Here is a 17,887-nt window from a genome sequence, read left to right on the forward strand (position 1 = left end):
CGGTAATGGTTGTAATCCAGTCCAAAGTGCTGGAGACAATAAATATTGTGTCCAAACTGCTTCAGTCTAAAGATCTGGACCTTTTACAAGCATCAAATAAGTTAAGTAGTGCTGCGAATACGTTTGCCAGTTTCAGAGAAAAGTTTGACGATGTGAAAAGCTCAGCATCTTTACTTGCAACTGCATGGGAATTCAATTGCATTTTACACAAAAACCACCACGACGCAAAAAAAAGCACTTCGATGAACTCTGTGAAGACCAAAGGCTGTGCAACCCTGAAGACAATTTTAAGGTGTCTGTTTTATGCTAACATAGATATTGTTGTAAATCAGATAAAAACTTGTTTTGTTGGTATGAACACCATAATCCAATGCTTTCATTTCATGATGCCTTCAGAAATCCTCAGAGCTAGTGAGGAGGAATTGTTTGAAGCAGCCATGACCCTGGCAGCTCATTACAAAAAAGACTTGTCCCCAGAGTTTCCACAACAACTCATCGCTTTCAAGGCAGTGTTGAAAGAACAAATAAAACTTATCTCAGGTGGCACAATAAAGGATCTGGCTGACCTTTTATTTTTGAGAAACCATGCAATTCTGCCCAGTGTTTTGGATGTTGCAACAGCACTGAAACTTTTTCTAACAATTCCAGTTACTGTAGCCAGTGCAGAAAGGTCATTTTCAAAGTTAAAATTAATAAAAAACTTTCCCTGAAGCACAATGACGCAGGAAAGTCTGTCGGGGCTTGCAACTTTAAGCATTGAGAGCGATCGAGCAAGAAAAATAAATGTGAAAGCTTTAACAGAAGACTTTGCACGAAGAAAGGCCAAGAGGCAAACATTCTTTCAGTCAAGTACATCTCTCCAGTTCAGTGAACCAAGCAGTAGTAACCTTCAGCCACCGGTCTAAGTTGCCAGTCACTCTTCCTGGTGTAAGCAGTCTTCAGCCTTGTGTTCACTCTAAGTATTGTTTTCTGCTGTATCACCCTTCAAACTCTGCCATACATTTCATCAGGCTCCTGCAAGTACTGTTCCTAATTCATGTATCTGTCCTGTGAGGCCCATGAGGAAGCAGTAAGTAATATGGTATTCTGCCAGTATATCATACTTTAAATATTGTTCGCTTATATATAGGCTACCTCAATATTCTGAACATGCGTTTATAGAGGCAAGAAGAAATGTATTCAGTTTAACCTGACATATATGCAACCCCTTGACACTTTTCTTTTGCACAGACAAAAGGGGAATTATTTGAGTAAACAGCTTTGTTTATTTTGCAGCTGAACTTGCTATTGTTTTGCCGGTCCCTTAAATAGTTGTGCCTTTATGCCCAAAATAAAGGGGCATACTTTGTCGAAACTGGTTTAATGTTTATGCTCCTAAACTTGTTGTTGTTTTTATCACTCACATTGAAATATGTGCACCTTTATTCAAAAATAAAAGGGGCATTGTTTGACTGGATGGGTTTGATGTTTATGCTGCTAAATTGTTATTACTTTACCAGGCACTTTGAAATATTTATGCCTTCACGCACAAACAAAGGAGATTAGTCTGACAAAATAGGTTTGTTTTATGTATGCTGCTTTGCTGTCTGCTGTACTTGTTACTGTTTTGCTAGTCACTTTGAAATATTTGAGCCTTCAAAAAGGGAATTGTTCGTTTAAACTGGTTTGATTATTGAATGTGCTGTAGTTGTTGTTTATCAGTTGCTTTGAAATATATGTGCCTTTATGCACACACCAAACGGGGAATTGTTTAACTAACCTGGCTTCATTTTTGCATACTGCTGGACTTGTTTTTACCATGCACTTTGAAAGTATTTTCACCTTGATGCAAGAAGAAAGTTGGATTGTTTTGCAAAACATGCTTGATTTATGTATATTGCTGGACTGGTGATTGCTTTATTTTGCACTTTGAATGTATTTGCACTTTTTCTTTTCCTTTACCAACTACAGTTTGTAGAGATTGTCATTAGGTACTTGCTGATATGGTTTGTTTTTATTCTACATACAGTGTTAGTTATGGTGTTGCTTGCACTTGTCTGTAATACGTGTACCTTAAATCTTGTATTTAGCATTGTTTACACTACAGAAATGATAAATTAAAACAAACATCTGCATCAGTGTTCTGAAGCATCCAAACCGTTTTCTTCCTCAGCCTTGTTTCCTGCCTGTTTTGCAGTGCTTACTAATAAAGACATGATTGAAATTGCTTCCTCAGTTCACATTATTATCATGCACAACCCTTGACAGTCGCTAGTGTGTAGCATGCAGATAATTCAAAAAGTCTATTTCTCTTGACTTTCGCAGGATACTGAGTTATAGCCTGTGTACTTCTCATGTATATTGTCAGTCGAGTTTTTATGGAATTGCAGGTTTGGGTTTCTCTTTCAAAGTTTCAAGGTATTGTCAATTCCTTAACAGACCCTTCATAGTTGTTCTTTGTTCTTCAGCCATAGGCAGTTCCTGAGACAATAGGATCAATCCTTGGCAGTGTTCTGATTGCTGCCTCAGTTAAATAATCTGCTTTTGACAGTATTGTTGCAAATGGCATAGCTTGTATGTTGAGAGTGTTTCCCACTTTCTCACTAGAACTTACAGAAAGACAATATAGAGGCATTTCATGTAAATGTTGGAGGTTTCAAAGCAAAATATGCTAGATTTCTGGGTGGTAGTATGCACAGATAAGTGCTGAAAATACGGCTTTAGGTGAATGCTTATTTTTGTCCTGTATGGGGCATCAAAATGAGCTGGCAACCCTAATCATAGAACTGGAAGTTTTGTTGATATAAGCACATTATTCCCTTCATTCTACATCCCTATTAATGCCAAAATAACAAAAGTTTAACTTATACCTGAAACCCTACGCTGCCATAAATAACATGCTGAGTTACTTCAAGTGTCCGAGAATGCACCCTGCATTCAGACAAGTCACTCCTCTTTCTCGCCCTTCACTTTTACGCTCACCCTGTACTTGTAGCAATCACAATGCACTTACACTGACCACTATGCACTCACACCATTCACCCGCTCACCCTGCACTCACAGTCCTCGCTCTGCACTCGCAATGCACATGCTCTGTTTATCCTGTACCTCACCCTGCAGTCACACAAGCACACTACTCACCCTTCACTCATGTCACACTTCACTCACCTGTCCCCTCACTGCTCAATCTGCAATCTGACTCAAAGAAGCCCATCATTAACCATGCATTCTTTCGTCCAACTCTGCACTTACATATGGTCACCTCACTCACCCTGCAGTCACTCCTATTTCCCTACTCTCACACTGTTGCATCACTTCTGTGTACTATTTAATCTATGCCTACTCAGGACTATTAACTTTAAACATTAGGCATAGTATTTTCAGAATGGACGACTCCGTGCAGTAATCACCAGGTGGGATTATGAACAAAATATATACCATATAGGAACCTGCAGAGATGAAAAACAAAGTAGTGTGCACATCTCTCACCTCTTAAGCCATTGCTAATCCCTGCATCCTATTGCACAATAAGCTGCATGCACCCCAGTCAGTGGTCCTCATGCACAACATGGAATGGGAACACTTGTAACATAGCATCAAATTCAAAACAAATACAACGCCCTTCCAACCACACACCCTATGCATATTGTATCCATGCTCAGGGCTCACGGGGAGCCCGGGCTAGCGTTGTGCATTCCTGGGTAGGTGGGGTTTCCTTGGCTGCTGTGTGTGCTCCGTTCAACAATGTTTGTAGAACAGGAAAAAGGCGGCCTGCCCGAGGGCTGGGACAGGCCCTCGAATGAATCATCTTCCTTCAGCATGAAGTCTGACTGTGCCAAATGTAATTCTTCATTTATTGCATCTTTAAAGATATGGAACACATTTGATCGTCCCCATTGCAAAGATTGTTGACCTTTTCTGACAAATCGGTGCCAACATTAAATACAACTTAAGTTTGGTAGTGTAGGCATGATACTGCTTTAGATTGTCTGTTTTAAAAACACACTTTAAATAAGATGGACTCTGATGATTAGCGTCTGTGGTTATGTACTGTCTAATGTCAAGATTGCAGGGGTGTGCCCGCCTTTACTAAACAAGAAACAGCGGGTGCAGGGAGCTGCCTGGCACAGCACTAGGAAGAGAGGGGCGGCCATTCTAAAACAAGCATTTCAATTGGGAAGAAAGGGCTCTTCTTAAATTATTTGTGTCAGGTGTTTCAAAAGGCCTTTCCGCAACAATCACTCCCTCCTCTCTCTTCCTTGATGTGTAGCATTCCACTTTGCCTGCATTTCTAGCTAAAAAACAGAAAAGATGGGTAATTGGTTTTTTTCTTCTTCGATGAAGAAAATATTAGCTCCTTCCCCCCTCCCCTGAATCTTTCCCCTTGCCTGGTTTTCCCCTTACGTATTTGTGCTTATTGTTTATCTTGACCTTACAAGTAACTATGTTGCCATGTTCTAATAACTGTGTAACCTTTGTAACGATGTAACCTGTAACTGATCTGATGCTCATGTAAAGCGCTCTGATACCTCCGGGTCTAGCCAGCGCTATATAAAACCTTTAAGGTAAAATTTAAAAAATTTTTAAAAAACATAGGTGTAGGAGGCCCTCTACACATATAACAATACAATACATTCAAGAACGCTCCATCCCCTGTCTTCTTGGCTCTGTCCTTTAGCTCCTGCCGCCTTGCAGCCGTCCATTCAGTTAATGCCTTCTTGCATCTGCCTTCAACTCCTGCATTCTTCGCTCTCACCCTCCTCCTCCAACTGATGAGTGATTACCCCCTCAATCCCATCCCTTCTGCTATTTCCTTCTTGGTTTTGTTACTGTTATTTTACTGAGTTTTATATAGCACGAACTTGACCCGAAGATATCTGCTATCAGAGCGCTTTACATCGCACCAGTTGCGTTACATGAGGACACATTCATTTTTGTTTGGCACGGGGAGATTAAGCGATTTTCACAGGATGTTCAGCGTCATTGCCTAGAGTCTGACTCAGTTCCCCAGATTCAAGGTCAACCACCCTAGCCGTTAGGCCAACTCCTCTCATCTCTTGTATCTCTCCCCTGAGTACTCCCCTTCTTGCATCCATTCCATTCCAGCCTGCCTTCTCTACATGAATAGTTAGTATGGTTAAGCTACTGTAGAGTTCATTAATAATGCTTTGTATTTCCCTTCCTTTTAGGCAGTATTGCTGGAACAAAACCCACAATTACAATCTTTGTGGTGTACACAAAATATTCTTACTGCTACCTTCATATTCATGGACTCTACTACTACATTGACTTTCTACAATTACATTTTAATCAAAGAAATGAGCAAACAGCCAAGAAAGTATTTAAGCGGTGCTCAAAAACAGAAAATTAAATCAAAACAAGAGCATTTTAAAGGCAAAATTATGAAAATTGACTCTATGTTTAGGTCTCCGGGTGATCATGACGCATCATCATCTCATGCATCATTACCAGAAGGCGATGCAGCTGCCTCATCAACAGGAGACAAAGCAGCAGTGCCACAATCCCAATTGATCCCACCACATATGAAAACAATACAGTGCTCTGATCAAACCACGGATGTACCTTTTAGCATTGAAGCACCAATTGTGGCAGCACTGCAGGCGACAACAACTACTATAGGAAACATGGAAAGCAAAAGTAAACAAGCTGTGTCAGCAGTGCCTCAATCTATCACAGAAGGAGTCAGAGAAATTGCAGGTACACCAGCTAGGCCTACACTGCTACCAGTGACTGAAGGAAGCTCAGAGACTGAGAATACACCATCAGCAGACAAATCTCTGAGTCTAATATTACAAACAAGTGAAGGAAGTGCTGAAATTGTAAGTGCACCAGATGTATCACTGCTTCTACCAGTGGCTAAAGAAAGTGAAGAACCTTCAAATGCGCTACTTGTTTCTGAAGTATTGCCAAACATTGAAGAAGAAACTGAAGACCTTATGAGTAAGGGGAACAACCTTTACAACGCAACTTTTACCACGCAGTGCCTTCACGACGCAACTTTTACAACGCAAACCATTACAACGCATTGCGCTGGGGGGCGCTCTAGGATAGGGAATAGGTTTAATGTACTAACCAACACCTTCCCTACTATCCACGGGGACTGGAGTTGGAATAGTAAATTAAACTATTCACTATCCAGCGCCCAAAAGCATTATGCGTTGTAAAGGTATTCGTTGTAAATACCGCGTTGTAAAGGCATGCGATGTAAAAGTATGCGTTGTAATGTCATACATCCTATGAGTAAGGATGTGGAATTAGATTTAGAAGAACTAGAATCAAGCAGTACCCAGCTTTGCCAGGATTTGTACCCGAGTTATAGAGGGAACTTTTTAGACAAACCTTGGCATGATACCGAGTTACGAAGGTTTGTCATTAGAAGTAGCCCATGCAAGCCTAGAGGACCCTTCCCACGAGATAATAAAAACAGGTGCTTTTCCACAAACTATTACTACAAGGAAAATAAGACTGGAGATAAGACTCCAAGACTGTGGTTGTGCTACTCTTTAAAAATGGACAGTGCATACTGTAAACCTTGTTGGCTTTTTGGAGATAGAAAACTTTCATCCTATCAGCAAGCATGGGCTAATGGTATAAAAGATTAGCAAGGCATGTCTCGAAAAATTAAAGAACATGAAATGACGAGCTCACATTTAGCGGCTTGTAATGTGCATGGAAGATGGAGGCAGGATGAGACGATCGATACACAACTGGAATCCGACTACAAAGAGCAGGTGAACTATTGGACACAAATTCTTAGTAGGATCATCGATGCTACACTTCTGTTGTCAACTTGCAATTTACCTTTCCGAGGACATAGAGAAAAACTGAAGGAAAAAGATGGTGGAAACTTTCTGGCAGACATTGAACTTTTGGCCAAATATGATCCTGTTTTAAACCATCTGATTACAAGGGAGAGTAGAGTTAAATACTTGAGTCCTGCCATTCAAAATGAGCTGATTGAAATGCTTTCAAATAAAGTGAAAAATGAGATAGTAAGTGAAATAAAAAATGCACCATTTTACTTTGTTATAATGGACACAACGCAGGACATTAAAAAAGAAGACCAATTAAGCCTGGTCATCCGAAATGTGACACTGTTACTTAACACTGAGCAAATTCCAACTGAAATCAAAATTAATGAAAGCTTTGTTGGTTTCTATAAAATTACAGACCAAAGTGCTGAGGGGATAGCAACAGAACTTGTAAATCTTATAGAGGACAAAGGTCTAATGCTTAATAAATGTAGAGGTCAGGGATATGATGGTGCCAGCACAATGAGTGGTATATAGGGGAGTGCAAACCAGAATACGACAGAAAGAACCCAATGCAGTCTATGTACACTGTGCTGCTCATAATCTAAATTTAGTGTTGAATGATGCCTGCTTGCATATTCCTGAAATTGCAGAATTCTATGACATTATACAGAAAGTGTATTTATTTTTCAGCCAAAGCATCAAACGGTGGGAACTTCTTACGATTACAAAAGAGAGCACAACTCATTCAAAGCCAACACTGAAGAGACTCTGTCCAACATGTTGGGCATCCAGACATGATGCTTTCCATGCTCTACGCCAGTGTTTCCCAAACTGTGGTCCGCGGACCCCCAGGGGTCCGTGACACATTCTCAGGGGGTCCGTTGGCAGAAGTTTTAAAAGAACAGACACGTTTCTTGTGTAATTAGCAGCTTTCCAGCAACAATAAAAGTGTCAAGATAATGGCAATGATTAATGTACCTGCTGGAGAGCAGGCGAATTTTGTTCAGTGGCAGCTTTGGCTTAGGCACAGAGGGTTAATGTGCCTACTGCAAAGAACGTGTAACATGCATTTTAGAAAAGCAGTATTTTATGTGCATAGGTTCGTGGTTACTGCTTTTGTCACAGAGATTATTTTGTTACTGTGCACTTCATAAGTGACAATCGAAATCTAGCAGAGGGAACTATAAACTGTCATCAAAGAGCTGCTTGCAAACTGCATGGTACCAGTTAGTAACTTATGTTTTTTCCCAGTTATTCATTATCCTGATGCTGCTAAAAAGATTTATTTGGGCGCAAATACATTTTTAATGTTACTAGCCACTGTGTTATGTTCTGAATCCTGAGTCTGTTCTTTTCCAGACCAAGCACTCTTTAAAAATGCCTACCAGTATGAATGACATGTGAACCTTGTAGTCCCCTTTACCTTATGTAACATTTTATATACACACTGATTTACATGTATGATTCAATGTCTCTATATGTGTGTGATGTAAAGTGCTCTGACATCCTACAATGGTATGAGAGATGCTATAAAACAAATGACATACATGTGACAGAGGGGCTGTTCCTTCAATATAAAATACTACGGGCCAGATGTACGATCCGTTTTTATATGCGCGAATGGGTTCGTGAACCCATTTGCGCATGCAAAAACCTATTGGGCCATGTACATTGCCTATTTCGCGAGTCGCAATTTGTTTGCGACTCGCTAAATAGGTTTTGCAACTTGCTATTTGGAAGGGGCATTCCCTTCCAAATAGCGAGTCTCAAAACCATGTACAAATGTTTTTCGGTCGCAAAACACTTGCAATTACCACCTACTTCAAGTAGATGGTAATGCATTCGCAAATGGGAAGGGGTCCCCAGGGGACCCTTCCCCTTTGCAAATGCATGCAAAATCATTTTTTAAGGGCAGGCAGAGGTCCCAGGGACCTCTGCCTGCCCTTAAAAAATGAAACTAAAACGTTTAATTTTCTTTTTTTTTTTAATGCATGGTAAACGGGCTGCATTTTTAAAAAAAACTGCTTTATTTAAAAGCAGTCCCAGACATGGTGGCCTACTGAGCCCAGCAGGCCACCATCCCTGGGAGGGCGGGCATTTCCAATGGGCTAGCAAATTGCGAGTGGCTCATTAATATTAATGAGCCCCGCAATTTGCGACCCCATTGAAAATCCCAAACAGTTTTAAACACACTGTTGTACATTTCATTTAGTGACTCACAATTTGCCACTTGCATTGTGTCGCCAATTACGAGGCGCTAAATGAAATGGTCGTACATCTGGCCCCAAAATCCTTAGTACTATGAGTATTTGTTTTGTGTGAACACGTGTTTTTTTTTTTATTACTGTTTTAATATTTGAAATTTAACTCATACAAATTGCTTGGGGGTCCCCGGCTTCCAGTGGTGACTCAATGGGGGTCCTCAGGAGTCAAAAGTTTGGGAACCACTGCTCTACGCTATTGTTTTATGGACATCATGAAAGTACTCACTACAATTTTACTGCAGTCTAAAAAGGTTGAGGAGCGCACAGAAGCTCAGGGTCTTAGGAAGGGCATTGAGACTTTTGAGTTTGCGGTAATGGTTGTAATCCAGTCCAAAGTGCTGGAGACAATAAATATTGTGTCCAAACTGCTTCAGTCTAAAGATCTGGACCTTTTACAAGCATCAAATAAGTTAAGTAGTGCTGCGAATACGTTTGCCAGTTTCAGAGAAAAGTTTGACGATGTGAAAAGCTCAGCATCTTTACTTGCAACTGCATGGGGAATTCAATTGCATTTTATACAAAAACCACCACGACGCAAAAAAAAGCACTTCGATGAACTCTGTGAAGACCAAAGGCTGTGCAACCCTGAAGACAATTTTAAGGTGTCTGTTTTATGCTAACATAGATATTGTTGTAAATCAGATAAAAACTTGTTTTGTTGGTATGAACACCATAATCCAATGCTTTCATTTCATGATGCCTTCAGAAATCCTCAGAGCTAGTGAGGAGGAATTGTTTGAAGCAGCCATGACCCTGGCAGCTCATTATAAAAAAGACTTGTCCCCAGAGTTTCCACAACAACTCATCGCTTTCAAGGCAGTGTTGAAAGAACAAATAAAACTTATCTCAGGTGGCACAATAAAGGATCTGGCTGACCTTTTATTTTTGAGAAACCATGCAATTCTGCCCAGTGTTTTGGATGTTGCAACAGCACTGAAACTTTTTCTAACAATTCCAGTTACTGTAGCCAGTGCAGAAAGGTCATTTTCAAAGTTAAAATTAATAAAAAAACTTTCCCTGAAGCACAATGACGCAGGAAAGGCTGTCGGGGCTTGCAACTTTAAGCATTGAGAGCGATCGAGCAAGAAAAATAAATGTGAAAGCTTTAACAGAAGACTTTGCACGAAGAAAGGCCAAGAGGCAAACATTCTTTCAGTCAAGTACATCTCTCCAGTTCAGTGAACCAAGCAGTAGTAACCTTCAGCCACCGGTCTAAGTTGCCAGTCACTCTTCCTGGTGTAAGCAGTCTTCAGCCTTGTGTTCACTCTAAGTATTGTTTTCTGCTGTATCACCCTTCAAACTCTGCCATACATTTCATCAGGCTCCTGCAAGTACTGTTCCTAATTCATGTATCTGTCCTGTGAGGCCCATGAGGAAGCAGTAAGTAATATGGTATTCTGCCAGTATATCATACTTTAAATATTGTTCGCTTATATATAGGCTACCTCAATATTCTGAACATGCGTTTATAGAGGCAAGAAGAAATGTATTCAGTTTAACCTGACATATATGCACCCCCTTGACACTTTTCTTTTGCACAGACAAAAGGGGAATTATTTGAGTAAACAGCTTTGTTTATTTTGCAGCTGAACTTGCTATTGTTTTGCCGGTCCCTTAAATATTTGTACCTTTATGCCCAAAATAAAGGGGCATACTTTGTCGAAACTGCTTTAATGTTTATGCTCCTAAACTTGTTGTTGTTTTTATCACTCACATTGAAATATTTGCACCTTTATTCAAAAATAAAAGGGGCATTGTTTGACTGGATGGGTTTGATGTTTATGCTGCTAAATTGTTATTACTTTACCAGGCACTTTGAAATATTTATGCCTTCACGCACAAACAAAGGGGATTAGTCTGACACAATAGGTTTGTTTTATGTATGCTGCTTTGCTGTCTGCTGTACTTGTTACTGTTTTGCTAGTCACTTTGAAATATTTGAGCCTTCAAAAAGGGAATTGTTCGTTTAAACTGGTTTGATTATTGAATGTGCTGTAGTTGTTGTTTATCAGTTGCTTTGAAATATATGTGCCTTTATGCACACACCAAACGGGGAATTGTTTGACTAACCTGGCTTCATTTTTGCATACTGCTGGACTTGTTTTTACCATGCACTTTGAAAGTATTTTCACCTTGATGCAAGAAGAAAGTTGGATTGTTTTGCAAAACATGCTTGATTTATGTATATTGCTGGACTGGTGATTGCTTTATTTTGCACTTTGAATGTATTTGCACTTTTTCTTTTCCTTTACCAACTACAGTTTGTAGAGATTGTCATTAGGTACTTGCTGATATGGTTTGTTTTTATTCTACATACAGTGTTAGTTATGGTGTTGCTTGCACTTGTCTGTAATACGTGTACCTTAAATCTTGTATTTAGCATTGTTTACACTACAGAAATGATAAATTAAAACAAACATCTGCATCAGTGTTCTGAAGCATCCAAACCGTTTTCTTCCTCAGCCTTGTTTCCTGCCTGTTTTGCAGTGCTTACTAATAAAGACATGATTGAAATTGCTTCCTCAGTTCACATTATTATCATGCACAACCCTTGACAGTCGCTAGTGTGTAGCATGCAGATAATTCAAAAAGTCTATTTCTCTTGACTTTCGCAGGATACTGAGTTATAGCTTGTGTACTTCTCATGTATATTGTCAGTCGAGTTTTTATGGAATTGCAGGTTTGGGTTTCTCTTTCAAAGTTTCAAGGTATTGTCAATTCCTTATCAGACCCTTCATAGTTGTTCTTTGTTCTTCAGCCATAGGCAGTTCCTGAGACAATAGGATCAATCCTTGGCAGTGTTCTGATTGCTGCCTCAGTTAAATAATCTGCTTTTGACAGTATTGTTGCAAATGGCATAGCTTGTATGTTGAGAGTGTTTCCCACTTTCTCACTAGAACTTACAGAAAGACAATATAGAGGCATTTCATGTAAATGTTGGAGGTTTCAAAGCAAAATATGCTAGATTTCTGGGTGGTAGTATGCACAGATAAGTGCTGAAAATACGGCTTTAGGTGAATGCTTATTTTTGTCCTGTATGGGGCATCAAAATGAGCTGGCAACCCTAATCATAGAACTGGAAGTTTTGTTGATATAAGCACATTATTCCCTACACTCTACATCCCTATTAATGCCAAAATAACAAAAGTTTAACTTATACCTGAAACCCTACGCTGCCATAAATAACATGCTGAGTTACTTCAAGTGTCCGAGAATGCACCCTGCATTCAGACAACTCACTCCTCTTTCTCGCCCTTCACTTTTACGCTCACCCTGTACTTGTAGCAATCACAATGCACTTACACTGACCACTATGCACTCACACCATTCACCCGCTCACCCTGCACTCACAGTCCTAACTCTGCACTCGCAATGCACATGCTCTGTTTACCCTGTACCTCACCCTGCAGTCACACAAGCACACTACTCACCCTTCACTCATGTCACACTTCACTCACCTGTCCCCTCACTGCTCAATCTGCAATCTCACTCAAAGAAGCCCATCATTAACCATGCATTCTTTCGTCCAACTCTGCACTTACATATGGTCACCTCACTCACCCTGCAGTCACTCCTATTACCCTACTCTCACACTGTTGCATCACTTCTGTGTACTATTTAATCTATGCCTACTCAGGACTATTAACTTTAAACACTAGGCATAGTATTTTCAGAATGGACGACTCCGTGCAGTAATCACCAGGTGGGATTATGAACAAAATATATACCATATAGGAACCTGCAGAGATGAAAAACAAAGTAGTGTGCACATCTCTCACCTCTTAAGCCATTGCTAATCCCTGCATCCTATTGCACAATAAGCTGCATGCACCCCAGTCAGTGGTCCTCATGCACAACATGGAATGGGAACACTTGTAACATAGCATCAAATTCAAAACAAATACAACGCCCTTCCAACCACACACCCTATGCATATTGTATCCACGCTCAGTGCTCACGGGGAGCCCGGGCTAGCGTTGTGCATTCCTGGGTAGGTGGGGTTTCCTTGGCTGCTGTGTGTGCTCCGTTCAACAATGTTTGTAGAACAGGAAAAAGGCGGCCTGCCCGAGGGCTGGGACAGGCCCTCGAATGAATCATCTTCCTTCAGCATGAAGTCTGACTGTGCCAAATGTAATTCTTCATTTATTGCATCTTTAAAGATATGGAACACATTTGATCGTCCACATTGCAAAGATTGTTGACCTTTTCTGACAAATCGGTGCCAACATTAAATACAACTTAAGTTTGGTAGTGGAGGCATGATACTGCTTTAGATTGTCTGTTTTAAAAACACACTTTAAATAAGATGGACTCTGATGATTAGCGTCTGTGGTTATGTACTGTCTAATGTCAAGATTGCACGGGTGTGCCCGCCTTTACTAAACAAGAAACAGCGGGTGCAGGGAGCTGCCTGGCACAGCACCAGGAAGAGAGAGGCGGCCATTCTAAAACAAGCATTTCAATTGGGAAGAAAGGGCTCTTCTTAAATTATTTGTGTCAGGTGTTTCAAAAGGCCTTTCCGCAACAATCACTCCCTCCTCTCTCTTCCTTGATGTGTAGCATTTCACTTTGCCTGCATTTCTAGCTAAAAAACAGAAAAGATGGGTAATTGTTTTTTTTCTTCTTCGATGAAGAAAATATTAGCTCCTTCCCCCCTCCCCTGAATCTTTCCCCTTGCCTGGTTTTCCCCTTACGTATTTGTGCTTATTGTTTATCTTGACCTTACAAGTAACTATGTTGCCATGTTCTAATAACTGTGTAACCTTTGTAACGATGTAACCTGTAACTGATCTGATGCTCATGTAAAGCGCTCTGATACCTCCGGGTCTAGCCAGCGCTATATAAAACCTTTAAAATAAAATTTAAATTTTTAAAAAAAAACATAGGGGTAGGAGGCCCTCTACACATATAACAATACAATACATTCAATAACGCTCCATCCCCTGTCTTCTTGGCTCTGTCCTTTAGCTCTTGCCGCCTTGCAGCCGTCCATTCAGTTAATGCCTTCTTGCATCTGCCTTCAACTCCTGCATTCTTCGCTCTCACCCTCCTCCTCCAACTGATGAGTGATTACCCCCTCAATCCCATCCCTTCTGCTATTTCCTTCTTGGTTTTGTTTCTGTTATTTTACTGAGTTTTATATAGCACGAACTTGACCCGAAGATATCTGCTATCAGAGCGCTTTACATCGCACCAGTTGCGTTACATGAGGACATATTCATTTTTGTTAGGCACGGGGAGATTAAGCGATTTTCACAGGATGTTCAGCGTCATTGCCTAGAGTCGGACTCAGTTCCCCAGATTCAAGGTCGACCACCCTAGCCGTTAGGCCAACTCCTCTCATCTCTTGTATCTCTCCCCTGAGTACTCCCCTTCTTGCATCCATTCCATTCCAGCCTGCCTTCTCTACATGAATAGTTAGTATGGTTAAGCTACTGTAGAGTTCATTAATAATGCTTTGTATTTCCCTTCCTTTTAGGCAGTATTGCTGGAACAAAACCCACAATTACAATCTTTGTGGTGTACACAAAATATTCTTACTGCTACCTTCATATTCATGGACTCTACTACTACATTGACTTTCTACAATTACATTTTAATCAAAGAAATGAGCAAACAGCCAAGAAAGTATTTAAGCGGTGCTCAAAAACAGAAAATTAAATCAAAACAAGAGCATTTTAAAGGCAAATTTATGAAAATTGACTCTATGTTTAGGTCTCCGGGTGATCATGACGCATCATCATCTCATGCATCATTACCAGAAGGCGATGCAGCTGCCTCATCAACAGGAGACAAAGCAGCACTGCCACAATCCCAATTGATCCCACCACATGAGAAAACAATACAGTGCTCTGATCAAACCACGGATGTACCTTTTAGCATTGAAGCACCAATTGTGGCAGCACTGCAGGCGACAACAACTACTATAGGAAACATGGAAAGCAAAAGTAAACAAGCTGTGTCAGCAGTGCCTCAATCTATCACAGAAGGAGTCAGAGAAATTGCAGGTACACCAGCTAGGCCTACACTGCTACCAGTGACTGAAGGAAGCTCAGAGACTGAGAATACACCATCAGCAGACAAATCTCTGAGTCTAATATTACAAACAAGTGAAGGAAGTGCTGAAATTGTAAGTGCACCAGATGTATCACTGCTTCTACCAGTGGCTAAAGAAAGTGAAGAACCTTCAAATGCGCTACTTGTTTCTGAAGTATTGCCAAACATTGAAGAAGAAACTGAAGACCTTATGAGTAAGGGGAACAACCTTTACAACGCAACTTTTACCACGCAGTGCCTTTACGACGCAACTTTTACAACGCAAACCATTACAACGCATTGCGCTGGGGGGCGCTCTAGGATAGGGAATAGGTTTAATGTACTATCCAACACCTTCCCTACTATCCACGGGGACTGGAGTTGGAATAGTAAATTTAACTATTCACTATCCAGCGCCCAAAAGCATTATGCGTTGTAAAGGTATTCGTTGTAAATACCGCGTTGTAAAGGCATGCGATGTAAAAGTATGCGTTGTAATGTCATACATCCTATGATTAAGGATGTGGAATTAGATTTAGAAGAACTAGAATCAAGCAGTACCCAGCTTTGCCAGGATTTGTACCCGAGTTATAGAGGGAACTTTTTAGACAAACCTTGGCATGATACCGAGTTACGAAGGTTTGTCATTAGAAGTAGCCCATGCAAGCCTAGAGGACCCTTCCCACGAGATAATAAAAACAGGTGCTTTTCCACAAACTATTACTACAAGGAAAATAAGACTGGAGATAAGTCTCCAAGACTGTGGTTGTGCTACTCTTTAAAAATGGACAGTGCATACTGTGAACCTTGTTGGCTTTTTGGAGATAGAAAACTTTCATCCTATCAGCAAGCATGGGCTAATGGTATAAAAGATTAGCAAGGCATGTCTCGAAAAATTAAAGAACATGAAATGACGAGCTCACATTTAGCGGCTTGTAATGTGCATGGAAGATGGAGGCAGGATGAGACGATCGATACACAACTGGAATCCGACTACAAAGAGCAGGTGAACTATTGGACACAAATTCTTAGTAGGATCATCGATGCTACACTTCTGTTGTCAACTTGCAATTTACCTTTCCGAGGACATAGAGAAAAACTGAAGGAAAAAGATGGTGGAAACTTTCTGGCAGACATTGAACTTTTGGCCAAATATGATCCTGTTTTAAACCATCTGATTACAAGAGAGAGTAGAGTTAAATACTTGAGTCCTGCTATTCAAAATGAGCTGATTGAAATGCTTTCAAATAAAGTGCAAAATGAGATAGTAAGTGAAATAAAAAATGCACCATTTTACTTTGTTATAATGGACACAACGCAGGACATTAAAAAAGAAGACCAATTAAGCCTGGTCATCCGAAATGTGACACTGTTACTTAACACTGAGCAAATTCCAACTGAAATCAAAATTAATGAAAGCTTTGTTGGTTTCTATAAAATTACAGACCAAAGTGCCGAGGGGATAGCAACAGAACTTGTAAACCTTATAGAGGACAAAGGTCTAATGCTTAATAAATGTAGAGGTCAGGGATATGATGGTGCCAGCACAATGAGTGGTATATAGGGGAGTGCAAACCAGAATACGACAGAAAGAACCCAATGCAGTCTATGTACACTGTGCTGCTCATAATCTAAATTTAGTGTTGAATGATGCCTGCTTGCATATTCCTGAAATTGCAGAATTCTATGACATTATACAGAAAGTGTATTTATTTTTCAGCCAAAGCATCAAACGGTGGGAACTTCTTACGATTACAAAAGAGAGCACAACTCATTCAAAGCCAACACTGAAGAGACTCTGTCCAACATGTTGGGCATCCAGACATGATGCTTTCCATGCTCTACGCTATTTTTTTATGGACATCATGAAAGTACTCACTACAATTTTACTGCAGTCTAAAAAGGTTGAGGAGCGCACAGAAGCTCAGGGTCTTAGGAAGGGCATTGAGACTTTTGAGTTTGCGGTAATGGTTGTAATCCAGTCCAAAGTGCTGGAGACAATAAATATTGTGTCCAAACTGCTTCAGTCTAAAGATCTGGACCTTTTACAAGCATCAAATAAGTTAAGTAGTGCTGCGAATACGTTTGCCAGTTTCAGAGAAAAGTTTGACGATGTGAAAAGCTCAGCATCTTTACTTGCAACTGCATGGGAATTCAATTGCATTTTATACAAAAACCACCACGACGCAAAAAAAAGCACTTCGATGAACTCTGTGAAGACCAAAGGCTGTGCAACCCTGAAGACAATTTTAAGGTGTCTGTTTTATGCTAACATAGATATTGTTGTAAATCAGATAAAAACTTGTTTTGTTGGTATGAACACCATAATCCAATGCTTTCATTTCATGATGCCTTCAGAAATCCTCAGAGCTAGTGAGGAGGAATTGTTTGAAGCAGCCATGACCCTGGCAGCTCATTACAAAAAAGACTTGTCCCCAGAGTTTCCACAACAACTCATCGCTTTCAAGGCAGTGTTGAAAGAACAAATAAAACTTATCTCAGGTGGCACAATAAAGGATCTGGCTGACCTTTTATTTTTGAGAAACCATGCAATTCTGCCCAGTGTTTTGGATGTTGCAACAGCACTGAAACTTTTTCTAACAATTCCAGTTACTGTAGCCAGTGCAGAAAGGTCATTTTCAAAGTTAAAATTAATAAAAAACTTTCCCTGAAGCACAATGATGCAGGAAAGGCTGTCGGGGCTTGCAACTTTAAGCATTGAGAGCGATCGAGCAAGAAAAATAAATGTGAAAGCTTTAACAGAAGACTTTGCACGAAGAAAGGCCAAGAGGCAAACATTCTTTCAGTCAAGTACATCTCTCCAGTTCAGTG

Source organism: Lissotriton helveticus, chromosome 9 (assembly GCF_964261635.1).
Source record: "Lissotriton helveticus chromosome 9, aLisHel1.1, whole genome shotgun sequence".
NCBI classification, from domain to species: Eukaryota; Metazoa; Chordata; class Amphibia; order Caudata; family Salamandridae; genus Lissotriton; species Lissotriton helveticus.